This window comes from Lepisma saccharinum, chromosome 11 (genome assembly GCF_977018435.1).
Source record: "Lepisma saccharinum chromosome 11, izLepSacc3.1, whole genome shotgun sequence".
NCBI classification, from domain to species: Eukaryota; Metazoa; Arthropoda; class Insecta; order Zygentoma; family Lepismatidae; genus Lepisma; species Lepisma saccharinum.
Genome location: NC_139239.1, coordinates 27,082,942 through 27,101,673, shown reverse-complemented (window position 1 = coordinate 27,101,673; position 18,732 = coordinate 27,082,942). Strand labels below are relative to the sequence as shown.

At 39.2% G+C, this 18,732-nt stretch overlaps 1 protein-coding gene across 1 annotated transcript in view; it reads left to right on the top strand.

Moving 5' to 3' along the window:
• The window catches only part of LOC145994692 (uncharacterized), an 817,464-nt gene that overhangs the window by 767,032 nt on the left and 31,700 nt on the right, over window positions 1-18,732 (top strand). The gene's annotated exons all lie outside the window — the stretch shown is intronic.

Here is an 18,732-nt window from a genome sequence, read left to right as displayed (position 1 = left end):
ATAAACAAAAGAGTCTCCACAGGCCTTGCTCAAAACAAGATAATAGTTAAGCCTGTAATTTGATAAAGATTCAAGAAGAAAGCCAGTCAATTGTGGCCATAAGTTCGTCAAACGAAGCCAACTTGAAGTTCATCTTCTCTCAAATGTAATACCAAACTTTGAGAAAACATCTTAACATTCGCCAGTACCACTATGTGGTGTTACACCCCATTACAACTGAAATTTAATCCACACCTGTTGTCACTCACTGCGGTTAGTCATGGGGGATATCCCATGACGTCATGGCCGCGACACATTCGCAGAAAGAAGGCGTAGTCCAAAATACTGCTTGCTGAAGCATCCTACACATGTCCAAGGAGGATATCTGTCGTGCAGCAGACTGGGTCTTACAAGGGAAAGTAGCGTCTTCCTTATTTCTCCCAGCTGCAGCCCTACCGATCATTGATATTAAATATTATCCAGATCACGCTAGGCGCCATATTGATCTTAAGATGTCTGTATTTCACTATCTGATGGGGTACGTGTAAACGCTCCACTTTAATGATTAGGAATTGTGTAGACTTTGCCATGACTCGCATGCAAGCTAATATCAAAATACGTTACATGGTAAATGAATCAACCCAAAATTATATATTTCACATAATTTTATTTTAGTAATAGTCATTTGTCAATTATTACAAGGTCTTTCGAGGAACATGGTAACTTTTTAAAAAAGGTTTTTTTTGAAGGGAGCAACACTATATCTCGTTTTCTCTCCCCCCCCCGGAAAAATACTTTTCATGCTCCTCCGTGGGGAAAATCCCCCAAACTTATCTGATTGTCATGTATCAACAGATAATTGAGATTCAAAATGGGAGTAGGTACTGAAATCTAGGCGACAGTCACATTTCTTTAAACTATTGTTATCTTGAAGAAGTTCAGCAAAACTGCCACTTCGCTTCTTTTTCAGTGGAATGAAATGTAATGAAGACATGCAGCTTGAAGCATTGCAGCTGCTGCTGCCACGTTGGCTTTGTCTTGTGCGTACCCCCTGGTACGAATTGCTCAGATACTTAACAATATTCCTCCACGTCCCACAGTTATGGCACGTGGCCCCACGGGACAATACCGCGAGGGAGGAATGTTTTGGATGCAGAGCCTGGAGCAAATCAACATTTAACACGTGATCAAGCGCTTTGAGGAATTCAACAGGTGGTCTTGATTTTTTTAATGGTGTGACGTTGCCCAAGATTCTTTATAACCAAAGGTGACACGTTTTTCTCTTTTGAGAGGAGGGAGTAACTGGGGTATTGTTGCGTTGTGCCTGGCAGACTGAAGTTCTTACATGGATCCTTATGAATGGGCGACTCAACTTTGGTATGTTTGTCCTCGCACATTTTAGCATTTTGGAATGTTCCCCCTTTTCCCTTAGTGTTCCCACTGTCTATTTCTCATACTTAAAGCCTTTAGTTGATCATATATTCTTTTAGTGACTTTGTGCCGGTTCGGTGGCCAAACACGTTAAGTGGTTGATATTACCAACGAGCTCCGGTTCAAGTCTCGGCCCTGGCATAAATGTTCTTTTTGAGTGTCCCGTTATCAATTTCATCTAATCACCAACACTCATCCTGATCTTCGCGATTAGCCAAAGGTGCAGAAAACCGATGCTAAATAATAATAATAATAATAATGACTGTAAGTAACCGTTTTACTCCTCCACTGCCTTTATGACTGACTGATTCAGTTTAGTTGTTTCTAGCTACGTTTTTCCGAATTTTTGTGTTTTCTACAAACTTGTTTCGCTATATTCTTTGCCTTCCCAGCACCTTTATCACTATCCTAGTGCTTTCGCAATACCTTATCCGGTATGCTTTCAATTTACTTTTTTTATATAGTGCTTACACTCTCCTTGTTATTTCACCATTGTCAAGGTATTCTACATGTTTAGTATTTTTGCTGCTATTGTAGTGCGAGTATTTGAAGTATTTGTTTTCGCCCATTTAATGTTTTTCGATATGGAGGCTTGCGACTCTTGTTGGTACACTCAAAAGCAAAAGTAATAGTAGGTGAATTGTCCATCACAATTATCATAGCGATCAATCGAAATAGACATTTGCTTCGCACAATTCCATTTCTTAAAACAGCATAGGATGTAGGAGAAAGGAATACAAGAAGCGATTTGCATCTTTCCTATTATCATCTTCGACGTTGGCTGTACAGTATTTTCGTTTAATGTGTTGAAAGTCTTTTCCCGGCTGGTCCTTATGTGCATATTCGGTTATTTACTTTTCTATGTGAATCTGACTAGTTCCCCCACTTCCAAAATTCACCGATATTGTTAGTACTGTTGAATGGGAATCATAATGAACAGTAATTTGTTCCTAACTCCCAACAGGGACTATGTTTGTAAACTGATAACGATCTTGAAATTACCAACCTTGCACCTAATAAGGAAACCGTCTAGCTGCTTTAACCTTGTACTTCAAGATCTGACAACATTGACAAGCAGCTCAATGGCAAGTCAAACGCAATTCAGGAAGTCTGAGCTTACACGCTGTGTGCTGACAGTAGGGATTTTTAGCTGACGTTTATTGTCACTGCAACTGACCAAGGCGTCCGTTTGGCAGGGTAATTGAACAGCCATTCTTTGTTTTACATTCGTTTACTTTCAAATTTGTAGTGCGTGTTAGAGGAGAAAATCTGCGGGTGATTCTCAGGAGAAAGGATATCCTGGTAATTAACAGGGGCGCTTCGAAAAATGTGATGGATTGATCACAGCGCCAATTAGCAGTTTAAGTCTGAGGGAGCGTGTTGTTTATCGAGGTTGTCCATTTCTTGTGCACTTTCTCCATTTCTCAGCAACTGTCTTTTCCCCGTGCTGGTCTGCTGACAAGATAATACAACAAATGCGGTTCCCTTTCAACTCACTTTGCGACAAAGTAGATTTTTAAGGTCATGATGCTCTTATTGGCCGTTAGGATCGCACATTTCTCAAATGTCTTAACTGAGACGATAGTAGTTTTAAATTATTGTTTTAGTGGTTTATCATTTTAAGGAACTGGGAGTTCCCACGCAGATTTTCTGACAGTGGTTGCTTTCCTCTCGGGCTGCCAACCTCCGTGGCGGAGTGGTTAGCACAGCGCACTACGACGTCAGGGACTCTGCGTTTGAATCGCGGCCTGGCCATGGGTGTTCTTTGTGAATGTCCCTTCGTCAATTTCATCATATCATCACTTCTTGTCGCGATTAGCCGAAAGTGGCACAATAGCGACGCTAAATAGCAAAAATCAATCAATCAATCTTCTAGGCTCGAGTTTAAAACTCTGGAGGGACCGAGAATGAGACGTCGAAATGAGAATCTCGTTTCATTCAACAAAAAATATTTTTTTTTGTTTCCCATGGACCCCTTCCTCCTATATTTTTCTTGGGTGCACACCTCCAGGACGGGACCTAATGACCATCAAATATTAAATAAATTTGTTCTTATTGGAATTATGGGATGCAATCTATTACAAAACTATTATTATTGTAATAATAATAATTGAGCACTGAACGTTATTACTCTCTCACTCTTATCGAATGAAACAAATCAAAGGTTGCTCTGCCTGTAATGTCGTGCTTTGTCCAGTTGTTTTATATTATAAACAAGCACTAATGTTAGTAAGAATATTGAAACGTTTTTGCCTCTGGCAAGCCCCATTTCAACACATGACAGACCTCAGACAACAAGTTAAGTAGCAATGTATTAGAATGTAAGGTGTGTATGAAAATTCCGCCTGAATGCAACATACCCACTATGAAACTTTTTCGAACATGCCAATGCGTTCTTCTGTCTGCTATTGCTTCACGTGCAAAACTGTGAAGGTTTTTATGCTTCTTTCAATGACTATTATTCACAATTTTCTACCAGTGATATCGAGACGAGACTGAAATCACTTAAATAGACAGAAAGGCGACGTAAAATAAGAAATTTACAAATAAGGTAAATTACAATTAAACTTGTAATGGAACGAGAACCTCATATTATTTAATTGTGCGTGGTGTATCTACTTATTTTCACAAACTAGCCAGAAACAAATCACAATCACAACTTATCATATAGAATATTGTCCAACTGATTCAAAATGTTTCTGCCTGTAAGTGCAGAGAGTCTAGTAAAGAAGTGTATCCATTAATCATTTAGAGTTGAGACGTGAATCAACTACGAAGAACGCTTTTAAAAAAGAAGATACAATATTAGGCGGTGCTAGAAGTCCAAATAGCTTCCTTTCTGCATCCATTTAGCGTCCTCGCTCTTGTCGTATACGCCCACAGTAGCCCATAGGGCGGTGCCACTAAGAGCCTTCTTTTGAACTGAGACTATCCTCACAGCTAACCAGGAAAAAATTCCAGAGGTCTCCGCTGTTCCCTCCCCGCCTGTCTTTTGTTATAAATCTTTGCACTCCGATCACAGCTGGGCGGGAAAAATCCTTTTCCGCCCCGGTGAAAAATGGCCACTGTTTACAGGTGTTCCAGAAGACCATCAGCTATGTGTCATCGTCACCAAATTGCATTATGATATATGAGGACAGTGTCGCAAACATCACAAGGCTATTGTAACGTTATTCCACTTTTGATTATTCTTGTCACGTTTATACTCTCCTGGGTTTCCCATCGACAAGTTTTTTCAATCGGTCTGAATTTGATTTTTTAGATGTACAATATACTTCTCATTAAGTTTTCATTTAAACTGAAAATAGTTCTTTATCGCACCGTGTTTGGCCACACTGCAGCAGAAGTTATTTCAGCGTTATTGTTCCGTGTGTATATTATTGAAGTGTACTACAAGAGATTTTTTAAAAAGGTTTACACGTTGTCATTCTCTTTAAATGATAAATGATACCTCAATTCGTTAAAACCATTATATTCAAGTTTGTTTTATGACCAATAGTTTTATAATGACGTACGGAAACACAGTTCCATTGTCGTGAATGATTATTGTTATACAGGAATTTATTATGTTGTCTATCTTCCTTGTTAGTTGGCTCATTTCGGCTTTGAAGGAACTCTTTTCCTTTTACATATAACCGGTGTATAACTTTCCACTGCTATAATTAGTAAATTTTTATTTACGTAATATTTAAATGAAGAACGTAACGAAATCGTACCATCTTAAGTATAGTCACTTAGCTACACTTTTCGCTTCTAACCCACAACTGACCATGACTGCAAGTGGAGAAAACTTCTTCCAGGTTTTCCCTTTGCATACACGAAGAGTTGTAGTTCTGTTTAGATGGTGTTGATTGCAAAGAATTTTATCTGATTTCCATTTCATCAGATAACTTCCTCGGTAGCGTGCTGAAAATCTACACACAAGAAAAAGTGTATGGTAATTGATAGTTTAAACAGATATTCGTTGATGATAATTTATTGGTGTCAAAACTGTGGCTGGTGGAAAGCCGTAAAGAAACAAAAAGGGTATTGACGTTCCTGTGACCCATTCTATAACTATAGCAAGTCAGGAAAGCGTAACGCTCAACTATTGTTGAATTACTGACCGTGCAGGAACGGAACAATTACGTAAAGCCTGTTTGGAACGCCGTCTACCCCAGTTAATTTATGATCCACTGTATCGATGCTGGTGAGAGTAAGATATGATTTCAAATCTGCACGATTTCATTATTCGAAACAAACTGTATAATTAACTTGCATTCTTGTATCAGGTTCATTTTCACTTCGATTCCAGTGATATTATTGATTTGTGGTGTTATTAATATTACATGGAGAATGTACTGGAAAACACACTGTCACAGTCACCGCTGAGCGGTACAACACGATGCTATAAACATTCTTCATACCAGAAATGAGACTGCTTGGCCTAAGGGACATGTGGCTGCAGCATGATGGTTCCACTAGTCATACAGCAGTAGTGTCAATGAAAATGCTTCGACGACACTTCCCGGGATGGCTCATCTCGAGATTCGGGGATGTCCAGTGGGCATCCAGATCCCCGGATCTAACTCCTCCGGACTACTTCCTGTGGGTTTACCTAAAGGACAAGGTGTACACCACAAGGCCCACTACCATCAATGAACTGAAGGACAACATCCGCCGAAGGGAGATAGCGGCCATCCCAGCCGAAACCCTGCGCAAAACTATGCTGAACATGACTGTTACAGCCAAATAATGTTCTCGTCAAGGTGGTGTCCATCTCAGGGATGTAATCTTCAAACACTGAACACAGTGCAAAACTCCCGTCCTTTGGCAGTGTTTTCCATATATTTGGTAATAAATGTTGCTTCATACATGCTCCACATATGCATTTGAAATGTGTCCCATCAATATGGCCCACCCTTTATATGGCAAAATCATGTAGCAATTTAAGCAAAGAGGGGATGTATTAAATACCTACAATAAACGTGTTTTTTTGTTTTTTTTACAGTAACACTCGTATAACAATTAGAGAATGGTGAAAAGTAGGAGGACAATGGTAGATAGATAGATGGGGTGAGGGCAGGCTTTACCTTGAGCCGCCCCCGCCAGGGTAAACCGTTTAATAAAAGATTGTTTGGGGAGAAGAATGGAATCGAACGCGGACTCTCTCGGAGTGAAGATAAATACTTCACCACTTATGTAGTGAAATAAACAAGTTATAATTTTCTCCTAAGCTTATGTTCAACTTCCGGTAAGGGGTTGGAAGGGTGGGGGATTACCACGCTACTACAAAAGCTTGGAACGGTACGGTCTTATATCATGGGTGCTGTGAAATGCAGTGCTTCCGAATAGACAAAACAAAAGAAAAAAACGGCAGGAATGCGATGGGAAATAGCGGAAACACGAAGCAGAATTTTTGACCTTGGCTGTGTGTCAGACAGCACCACTCCCTGAGTAAATCCTAGGCTTCCATTCTTTAAAACCGAGCAACCCTAGTGCCCCTCTTTTCAGGTGGCTGAAAAAAAAAATCAACAGGCACGTCAGAATTTTTACTGTTTGTTCTGCTCGTCCACTCCCAACACGCACGCAAGCGTTTGTTGAGGTTTGACATTGTGTGGAGAGAGTGTTGTTTCGTCCCTTCAAGAGCCATGTCTGCATTTGTGATGCCGGTGCCGTCACGGTATCAGCACATAATCCTCCAGACTCATTAATACTGCGCAGCATAGCTGTGTGATGTTGGGTAGCGATAAGTTTGGTTCTGTTCGCGGGACGGAGCCGCTGGAGCGCTCAGAGAAAGCCCAGACGTAGCAGCAGTGGCACACACGCGCGTGTGCAAATGTAGACTTTACCAGGCCTGTCAAGGGAAAGGGGGTTAACTTCATATTCCGTGACCATTGCAAGTTGTCCCTTGCACTCCACGCTGCTGTGTTCAAGTAACTACGGGGAGAAGGAAGAAAATACTGTTTTATTGGTGCTTGTGATCGCGTTGGTGGTTCTTTACCGTGTGTAGTGTTTGCACAAGACAAAATGTATGGACTTTTGATCTTTTAAGAACGACAATATTATCTAGCCTCGGCCAAAAGGTGTGGAGATTGTCAGCTGTTTGTGTTTTTAACCTGCTACAGTTCTGTGCTGCAAGTGTGTGTGTAAAGTGTGTGTTTTTACCTCCCTTCTCAAGCATCTTCGCAGTTGGTTTGTTTTCACGCTGACCTGGTTGTTTTTGACACAGTGTCATCGAGTGTCATCGACATGGAGACAAACATGTCTTACACTTATAGAAAGAGTTTCAAATTTCCAAAACTGAAGTCGCCATATCTTGTGCTTGGAGTTCTAAGAAGTGGTAAGTGTACTTATCTGCCAAACACTGCATTTAACATTTATCTACAAATATTATACATTTAACTATCATGATTTCGGCATAAACAAAACAGAATTTCAAACTTTATGGTAACGTGTATTGATATACTTTATATAGTTGTTAATGCGAAAAAAGTTAACTCGCAGGTTTCAAATAACCACTAAATTGTATCCAAGGACAAGTGATCTTCGGGAAGGTATAGTTTGTTATTGTACACGATCGTGCGGAATGGAATGCAACAGGAATAGTGTTGTTGCAATTGATAAGACGTGCATCTTACCGAAACAGCTGAGAGTACATTTTCAGTGATCATGTTTCATGACATTAAATGATGAGATGTGCAGTTTTGTTTTACGTGCGCACACCCGAACACAAGCTCGAATAATATTATCAATACTCTAATAATTATACTTTGGTAGGTTCTCTTTTCACTGTAGTCTGTCCCGAGTACACATTTCCAAAAGAAAATTGTAGACAACTTTCAACTGTAGCCTAAATAAGGCTTCATATTCTACTAACGTACTTTGTTGGAAGTCTTAACGCTTTATGATTTTCAATCTTCTCTTATAAACTATCAGTACTTTAAGAAGATATTTTATCATCTAGAGTCTGTGCCTATAATACTAAAAATTACTGTTTTTTTCTGTCTTATCGGTAGGACGAGAAAATTCTTTAAAGAGTGCAACGTGTTCTTTCATGTTAGAGGAACTGGAATTTTAAACACCTGTAGTCAGCAGAATTGTAGTGTGCTACTTATGCTTTTCTAAGTTTTCTTTCTCTACGCTGAGTGATTTTATCGGGCAATCAACAAAAACATGTGCTTTCAACTAATTGTATCACATTGCAGTGAATAAATTATTTTAATAATTCTTGCATTTTCTGCAGTGAACTAATACTCTGCACCAGTAGTAAATACAGTTCGGAGGGAATTTTTAGTGTTTGTATATCCGTTCATGAATATCGCGTTTTATCTGCCCAATTTGTGTCTTGCGCTATATTGTTCCAGAATTAATACATTTTACAAAGATTGGTTTGTGCAGAAAAGAAAATATTTTGCTTTGAATAGGGAAAGAATGAAATTACAAGCCTATAGGCTGGGCTATCAAATTGCAAGTTTGTTAGCGAGAAGTAAAAGTAACTTATTCTTACAGTCATTCAAAAGTATGTAGTTCAGTCCACTAGCATCTACTATTAAAATGAAAGTTTACTAAATCGTGCTGTATTGCATCAAGATGGCATAATTACAAACCAAATATAAATTTATTATGTACACTTGATAACATTTTTGCATGTAGCTACGTGTAAAGGTGCTGATTTCTCCTATGTAAATTTAAATAGCCTCAATTCAAATAATTTTGTTGCTAGTGGCAGTTTTTTTCTTTTGTATTTATAATTTTTGTTATAGGCAGACACTACCAAAGATAAATAATTTAAATTATCCAAATTTGGAACGCACGTTTTTTATTCTTGCCAATAATAAATTCACCAGAATCTATATTCATAACTCAGAGCTCCACATGGGATTATAAATACATAATTTGATTCTTTCGTGTACAATATTTTATACATAGTTAGTAATATACAACAGCTGATAAGGTATGACAGTTTTACTCTAATCCAGCTCTTTATTTCATGACTATGTAAACAGATTTGTTTCGTTAAAAACAGAGTTACTGCTATAAACCGTCATTAACACTGTTGCCAGCGTAACGGTAGAAGAATTCTCACTTCTTCCTTTTATCATTTCCAGGAACTCGGCGTATCATTTGGTATGTGGGTTAGAGAAATCTAAATTTCTTTATTCAGAAGCATTGTAATTAATGATTTCATATTCAAGATACACCTCTGTAACAACAAATGTTATCCTTGAAAAAAAGCAACATTAACTTTTTCGGATACATCAATAACTCGTGACACTGGTTTCGAGTACAGATTATTGCTACTTGACTGCGTCATCTGCAAAATTCGCAACAACAATAAAATTAATGCGAGAAGCTAGTAACTAAGCCAAAAAATATTATTGAAATAACCAGGAAATTTATAACAACGTGAAATTGGAGATGTGCAATTCCATGATATACATAGTAAATATTGAAGGCCAAGACGAAGTAAATATTGAAGGCCAAGACGAAGATGGAGGGACAACGTTGAGATGGACCTAAGGGAAATCGGTAGGGATGGAAAAGAGTATATAGAACTTGCTCAAGATAGGGAAAGATGGAAGGCCTGTGTTGCTGCAGCCATGAACCTTCGGGTTTAAGAAGGCTAGGGAGTTAGTTAGTTACATAGTAAATATAGGTACTTATTTTCTACGTAATTAAAGTTGTAATAATAATGATCACCTATGCTATAATATGATTTGTGGTATGGACATCTTATTTTTATCATGAATTTCATCATGTTTAACTTTTTTTGTTGGAAGTTTGTACAGAAACTGCGCGATTAATATGTTATTGCCACGTGCTGATGTGTACCGAAATAACAACGCTACTGTTTGAGTAGCTTTTAATCAAAATGTCAAAAGTATATTGATATACATTTACCGTAGTCTTGTGGACCTGTAAGCATATTTCACGAAAGTTAAGAACGGTTGGATAAATATTTCCACATCACATTACTAGGAAATAAACTTTTGGGAGTATACTTCAGAACTACGTACATTTAAAGTTCGAGCGAACCATTCCAATTTTTCTTCATTGCGCGAACGTGACTTCTCAATTGTACTGCTATTTTGTAGAAGTTGTTTTCTTTTTCATGTCAACTCCTAATCTTAATTCTGTATCTGTTCTTCCAATAACCTTTTTTTGCTGCCTATATTTACTTTGTAAGTCAATGCCACTAGAATATGGCAACATTTTAATTCGATCGATTTATCACTGCTATCTACATAGCAAAACAAGTTGGGAACCAGTAGCTTCATCTGGCTTACCAGATAGAGAAAAAGGGGACAAAAAGTAGTATCGAGGTTTATCTTCACCTGACTGGAACCAATCAGTACTTTGGTTCAAAATGAATTAATTGACTGTAGATTTTGCCCATTGATGCGTGACGGGCTCGAGTTACTGCATTCATTGAAATAGGATTCGTGGTTGTTTTTCTTGTCTCTCGATGGCGATCGAAGGTTGAAATAGATGGGTTGACTTCAACCAAACAGATCAAACCTGTTTATAATATCAGGTTTCAGAAATATTCTGCATATGAACGACTTGGTAATACTTGGGAACGGAATGAAACTTTGTACTTCAAAAACCAGTTTCTTGGTGAAGCCTGCCAGTAAACATCAACACTTCTGTAGGTAAACAAGCAGGAATAAAGTAGGGAGAAATATGTCTTGTGTGCGGTCAAGCAGAACGCAATTCGTCTTATCACAAAGACACAAGTTCATGTTTTTTACGGTAGGTAGGTTTGCATGTTAATTTCAGTGAAACTGCTCCAGTATATCGAAGGAAGCTTTGTTTGTAACATAAGTACTGTTTCTAGTACGAGGCTCAATGTTTTCTAGATTTGTTTTAAGACAGCTATACAGTGAAGAAATACCAAGAAATAAGTGTTTCTGGTTTTTGTTTCTTGTTGGTGTTTAAACGGTGATGTAGTTTTGCTGTGAACGGGGTGTTCGATTTATGTGGGTCAGGTCATATTACGGTACCAGGTCCGAGACAGAACCAACGATCCTTTGAGTACAACAAGCTAGGCATTTCGTCTAATGAAGAGGCCTTGTTGACACGATACACTGAGCGGTTCATTGGATAATGTTTCTTCACCTGTGACTAATTTGAACTGATCTCCTTGTTCTTTATTTTAATATTTTACGTCTGTAATTCGTGTGGAACACTTGATAGTTTCGTACAGCACATAGTAAGCCTCGAGAGGGTTGACGGCTTGTTTTCGACTGGTAAAGCTACGACGCCAGGGGTCCCGGGTTCGAATCCCGGCCTGGGCATGGATGTTCGTGAGTGTCCATTCATCAGTTTCGCCAATTAGCTAAAAGTGACACACAAAACGAAGTAAAAATAAAGCAAATCAATCTCTGCTACTTTGACTAGTTGACTATGATGATGAGAGATAAACTGATGAATGAGAACTGACAAACGCCCGTGCCCAAGCCAGGGCTCGAACTCAGAATCTCCGGAGATCAAATTCAGTGAGGGGTTTATCTATACAGCATCATTTTCCTTTAAAATTACCAAATTTAGAAAACTCATTTAATCAGGCTAGTGTAGTTCTGTTTAGTGGTAGTGTGTACGGAGTATACAACACGTACGTACATAAGACGTGTCTTAAGTTTACCTCACACGGACGAATGTTTACCAGATGTACAGTTTTAAGTGTGATCCGAACTGAAATCTGCCGTAACGTGGAATCTAACTCAAAACTCTTGATTGCAATTCACACTGACTAGTTACTGATGTCGTATACATTGTCTAGCTAATTAATCTGTAAGGAACATTGAACATTTGAAGTGTTTTTGTTTTGAGTTCCTTTAAGACTTGTGAAGTCAAAAGCTTGTGTCCAAGAACACTTAGCAACACACGTCGCTTCTGGAACTCCAGATAATGAGCTATGTATGTGCGTATTTTATCCACAAGTTTCCTTTTCTGGTGCTTGCTGTACTTCTTGTTTTGGCTCATGCTCGTGTGGTATAAAATTGCAGTTTCTGTCGCTAAAGAAAGATAAAAAGAATCCCGGACGCAAGTGTATCCATCGCTTTTAGCCAGCGGCAAGAACAAGAGTAGCAGCTACCGAATGTCTTAAGGATGGATGCAACTTTCCCTGATGAATAATAAGCTTGTAGTTATAAATATTCATGAATCCATGTCGTTGATACCTTCCAAGCCTTGAAGTTCAATCGCCCTCACGATTCTTCAATCTGTGCAGACGTGCGGACATGTTGCAAAACGTACAGGTGTTTCGGCAGCCACAAGAAGTATTTATTCAGCACCCTGCTGCCAGCGGTGGACGTTTTCGATTACCTGAGAGTAGACGTTCAGTCCCTCGCACTAAAGAGAACGAATGCTTGGAGTTCTTGTGCCCTGGATGCCTTGCATCGTTAGTTATGTGGGTCATTCCATTACTGGAAAACTGTTTACATGCAAGGGCTTTCGTGTTGTAGATCACATTGCATTAGCTACTTTTTGATTATCGTGCAGAAGGCATCTCTGTGCCGTTAAAAGGAGGGGGCGGGGGAGAAATCTTGAAAGGAATGTTGTGAATGGAGATTGGGCATCTTGTTTTTCCTCATATCGAGAGTGCGACTGTCTGAAATTAACATTGCAAGCAAAATGTAAAACAATTCACAGGACCAAATGTCTGTATTTCGATGTCGAGTTTTTTGTACAGCTTTGGGTAATCGCGACGACGAAGATTACTGGTAAAATGATGTGAGAAACAACCTTACCGAAGGTTCGAACCTGTTATTTCTGGTTTGGTAGTGTGTTATAATGGTCACTACTACATAAAAGGCTGGCAAGGCAAAATGTGGCAGTAAACATATTAACAATATTGCATCACGGGCCTCCCCGATGGCGTAGTGGTAAAGTTGTCGCATTGTAATCAAGGGGTCCCGGATTCGATACCCGGTGGAGGCACATTAAACAGTGATTCATATCTCACATTAAACTGTAGGTCCAGTCCCGATTAGCCTATCTGTGCATAAAGTGGACTTGAAACAACAATATCAATCAACCAACCAATATTTCATCACAATATAGAACGCAGCATGTAATCTGCGTTTGTCGTCAGTTCAATCCAATAACCATCAAAATAGCCATACGTACTGACGCACTCATTTTTCGTTCAATATGAAACAGGAATTATGACCATCAGAGGGACTCCCAAACTTCTTATTTATGTTTTTTTCACGTGTTCACGTGTCCTCGACACTCCCTAGAATCAGTGACTTATTTCAAAAGGGGTTTCCGACGTCATCAATATTCCTGAACAAATTATTGTTTAATACATTCTTGGTTGTTGAGGGTACAGCACCTATGTAAATTAAGCAGAAACTGTGTTAAATTTGCCAAAAACCTGCCCCGGATAATTTCGACAGCAACAAACTGTCTCGAAACAGGACAACAAGACCTTGAAACCAAACATTACTGGTACTTGACGTAAACAACTATGTAAAAACGTAAAAAAAACATTGGTAGCAAAAGTTCGAGGGAAGCGTATCCAACGTGGGTGGAGAAAATGTTGGAATGTATTCACAAACGAAGAAAAGCTCAGGAAACATTACCGATGCGTGTATTTTACTGCTTCCTGTACTGGTGAAGTTAGTGGTGCAAAGCGTTCATGCTTGTCATGCGATGTTACTCTTGTAAGTTTTGTTCAGCACTGGAAAATATCACACTACTTTCACAGCCTATGTGCAGATACAACCCAATCTGCCATATGTCTTACTCTGCAATGATAATACCGAAATGGATTGGAGGTCTTCTTGCATAGATTCTTTTTTTTTTACTCGTTGCAGCTCGTGCCTGCCTTATTATGGGTTCGTGTATATCCAACAGTGCATTTTATAGCTCTGGAATATTTCAAAACGCTAACGGATTAAAACTAAGGAAAGGCATTTCTCAGGTTTATAACTCATGGAATGATCCTTATAGCATACCACGTGCCAGTTGCATGGGAAATTACATAATCGTAATACTGTGTTGTAATTGGAATGATAGCACGTGGAAGAATTCGAGTGTCTCGCTTCCAGTAGGCCCAGGTGAAGAAGTATGTGTGTTCTTATGTTTTTGTTTGGTGTTTCCGCCGGTCCAGTCACTCGGGGGATCCGGGTTCAATGCCTGGCCACAGGTGTGAGCTTTTCCGACGACGTATTTGCATCTGCTGATGTATGTAAAAAACTGACTTAGACGATTCCTTCAAATGTAACAACTCCTCACATAAATATTATACAAGGAATGGCAGCAACTTCACGATACCATCACACAACACCACATTATTTGAGAAAGGACCTAAATACATGGCTGTTCAATGTTTCAATAATCTTCCAAGTGACATAAATATAATACAATCAGCTACCTCATGTAAAAAGCATGTAAAAAAATACCTATTAGATCATTGTTTTTATTCTGTTAAGGAGTACCTGACAATAAATTGCAAATTGTCACATCCTAAATGAACTCCTAGGACATGTATATGTATGTATTGATTTTATCTATTATATGTATGTAAATTAATGTAAACCTTGCAACAACATTAGCAAGAACAAGGAGAATCAATGTTTTTTTTTTTAAATGTTATGTATAATATCTTCATACTTGTACCTATTTGAAAATAATTATTAACTGTAATGTACTGACATGTTCCATACCATGTGTGGGAAACAACCACTGTACAATGGTCAAAGGAATGAAATAAATCATATCATATCTCATCAATAGGTATCTGGGGTCAGCGAAGGCGGTCGGAGATTGGTGCTGATCACATCAACCCCCACTATTACCGAAATCATAGAATGCATGAAGTCTATATCCCTATGTGCCATCATGGCATAGTGCAAAGCACAGGGAAGATCTTTACTTTTTTCTTATTTGTCGTTTGCAGCAACATAAATCCATTTTATTTTATTTATACCGGTGTCGGTCTTTCTGCCAAAATGCCCCGAACACGGTACTATTTGTTGAAAACAACCATGTCACTTACATAGTCTGAAACACTGGCGTACGCAGGATTTTTTTTTTACTGTGGGGTCTGGGGAACTGTAAAGGTGAACGTTATATAGCTGCTTTGTAGCGGATGTAGGATATAGAACAAAATATTTCGCAATTACAATCTTTAACTTTCGATTTTAAAATTTGTTCAAAGGAAAATGGTAAATTTAGGTGGGGTTTGCATCAACCACTTGGTTTTCCGGAGTTCTTTGCTGCTTTTTCTGAATATTTCGGTACGAGTTGCAGCCCTATCAGCTCCCCCCTGCGTACGCCAGTGGTCTGAAATGTGGGAGATTATTGAAGATATGCTATGGCGGAAATTCTGGCTACACGTAACTGAACGATTTTCTTCCTGCGCAGCACCACACAACCTATACACATTCGCCAGCTCGAAGTCGCCATTTTTTAGAAAATTCAACGCCAATCTGCTGTGGTGAACACTGAAAGAAATCCACATAACTTTTTTCCGAGAGTGCTTCATTTCCTTCAAGCTGTGTAACTTGAAAATGTAGATGTAATAGGCTTTCAAAATGTTGCAATTTCATGGCCACAGCAACCAAAAATATCGCAAGAATTCTTAAACACGATCTACTGGCACCATCAACGCGTACCCAGTTATGGTGTTCCACAATGATATTATACCCAGGTAATATCTGAACACAATTGTTAAAACACTGACTACCGTACGCATCAGCATGCGGAGAAATGCCAGGGGATATTCCGGTAAGTTTTTTGTCTCTTGTCTATTTTTGAGTCTCTTCTCGCGCATGTAAATTGCGTAATTTGCGGCTGGTTCTACAAAACTGCTGGAAGGAAGACATTAAATTTCCTCAGCATGAAGTTGCATAGGAGGGGAGTGAATCACAGTTTTATGCGCTTTCTTCTCATACGGTTTTTTAGTTCCCACAAGTTTCTTTGTGCCTGAGAATGATACATAAGAAATTTGTGCATTAAGTAATAAATGCTGGCTTATACACTGCATATTTATCGTAACAGTTGTATATTTAACAAATAAAGTGCTTGTACACAAAGAGAATCGGAAGCAGAATGGAAGAGGAAAAGTGCCGATAAACGGTGATTCTTTTGTACCAGTCCTTTTTCGCTTGTGCTATTTGCATTATTTGAAGGTTATCTTTCCTGGTAGTTCACATAACATACGAATCCATGGAAATAATAATGAACAGGCAAAAGTTTGGCACCATGAGGCAACTCCGTTATTCGTGCATATGGCGAAAAATGGAAAGGTGGAACGTTGTTGGAAATGTCTAGTTTTCAATCGAATCGTATTGAATTTTCAATGTAGAGTACACCGTTGAGTCACCGGTTTCTATCTATGAATAAATTGCCCTACTACAACTCAGTGAAGATTATCTTACGTTTCAGGAAGAAATATTATTAATGTGTGATCAATTTCTTCTTCATTGGAGAAACACTGTTTCAGCTCCGTACGTCTCAACATTAGGGAGATGTAGTGTGCGAATATATTAGTTTTCGTTCGTCAGGAAGACTTACTCAAGCTTAGATTTTATGAGGGTTATGAAATTTATCAAAAATGCGTAGCACAAAATTCTGTAAATAGCTTGCAATTTGTTTTGTAACTTTATTAGCTTCTAAAAAAATATATTACTATGACTGTTGCGGTTGTATTTGTAATTTGGTGTGATTTCTTGAATTGGATTTAAAATTGTGGGTACGCCAGCACTTAGGCTATTTGCTGACGTCACATTACACGGAGCCAGGCCCATTACCATAACTAAAAGAAACACGTCTTTACTAGGGCAAAATTCTCCATTCCTAGATTAAAAGCTGAGGCTGTAAATGGTCACCCAGCTGTCAGAACATGTAAGGACAATACGAAATGACAAACCCCCACATATGATTACACTGCCTGTGGGTCCAGACATCAGCCGCTCGTTGCTTTGTAATTGGTAACAGTGCCCTGCAACGTATTGGGTTTTACTATATGCCCTTCCATGTGTTAATTGACACACAACCAATCGAAATCGGCGTTTCTATACAATAAAAATGACTACAGAGCTTGTGTACAAGTTTCATGTTAAATGACGATTTCAGATCTCCTTTGGATAAATAAAAGTGCCTTGTGTGATAACTGGTTGGGCGACTATAGAGATCCGACAGTTCAAAGTGTGAATATCCTTCAATTTCCTGTACCATCCATGCCATCATGAACCTAATGATGTAGTCAAGCAACCAGTAGTAATCCACGTCGGTAAATAACGTAATAACCCGTAAATGTGATAGATTGCCAATCCCAGGTAGAAATTACCGCCTTGCCCGAAAATTTAGCGTTCAATGCCTCGATGTAACTGAACTGGGCGCGTGACATCAGTGAGGTATTCATTTGGGCATCGTTCGTTACCTCGAGTACGTGCGATTCGAAAGGGGATTTCACAGCCTTCCACGAGCAACCTCACAACACCGGTCCCTTCCTCCTACCCACGTGTGTTGTTACCGGTGGCCGATGAGCCGTGCAAGACCTTTTGGTACCTTGAGTGGTAAATGCGAAACGACTGTAACAGCTGGGCGTCGGAGGGAGAGCCCAGTTAACCCTTGACCCTCCAAAGTGACTGGTCCACCTTCAACTCGGGCCGCAAAGTGTAGGTTGCTACGACTACGACCGTGCGTGTACTTCCTACTGAGTTTCGTTGCTTCATTAGGACTGTTCATTGCCATCCACATTTCATACGTCAGGTTGGGAAGAGCTTTTACATTTTTACCAGCTATTTCACTTTTTGCAACCGGATTGGGTGCGTACACGCACAAAAGTTTGCGACGCTCGTGTATTTATTCGCAACATCGATTTCGTTGTCGGTATTCACCTATTGTCTTTATGATGACCCCAGAACTGACAGTTTTCACTTTATAGTATCTGTATCTTACTACTCGCCATGTAATCAAGGGGTCCCGGGTTCGACATCCGGTGGAGGCACATGGCACAGTGGTTCGGATCCCACTTTAAACCGTAGGTCCGGTCCCTATTAGCCTTACTGTGCATAAAGTGGACTTCAAACACCAAATGAAATATTATAAAGTTTGAAATTAATTTCCATGAAGTTCTTATTTTTCACTCTCTTCTTATTACTCTTTATAGTATAGTCAGACAATTATTTTTCTATCACTTGTCATGATTGATTGGTTTATTTTACTTCGCTTTTATGCCACTTTAGGGTAATCGCGAAGATGAGGATGAAATTGATGAAGGGTCACTCGCAAAGAACACCTATTCCCTGGGATTCAAACCCGGGACCCTGGTGTGATAGCGCTCTGTGCTAACCACTGCGCCAAGGAAATCTGCTCACATAT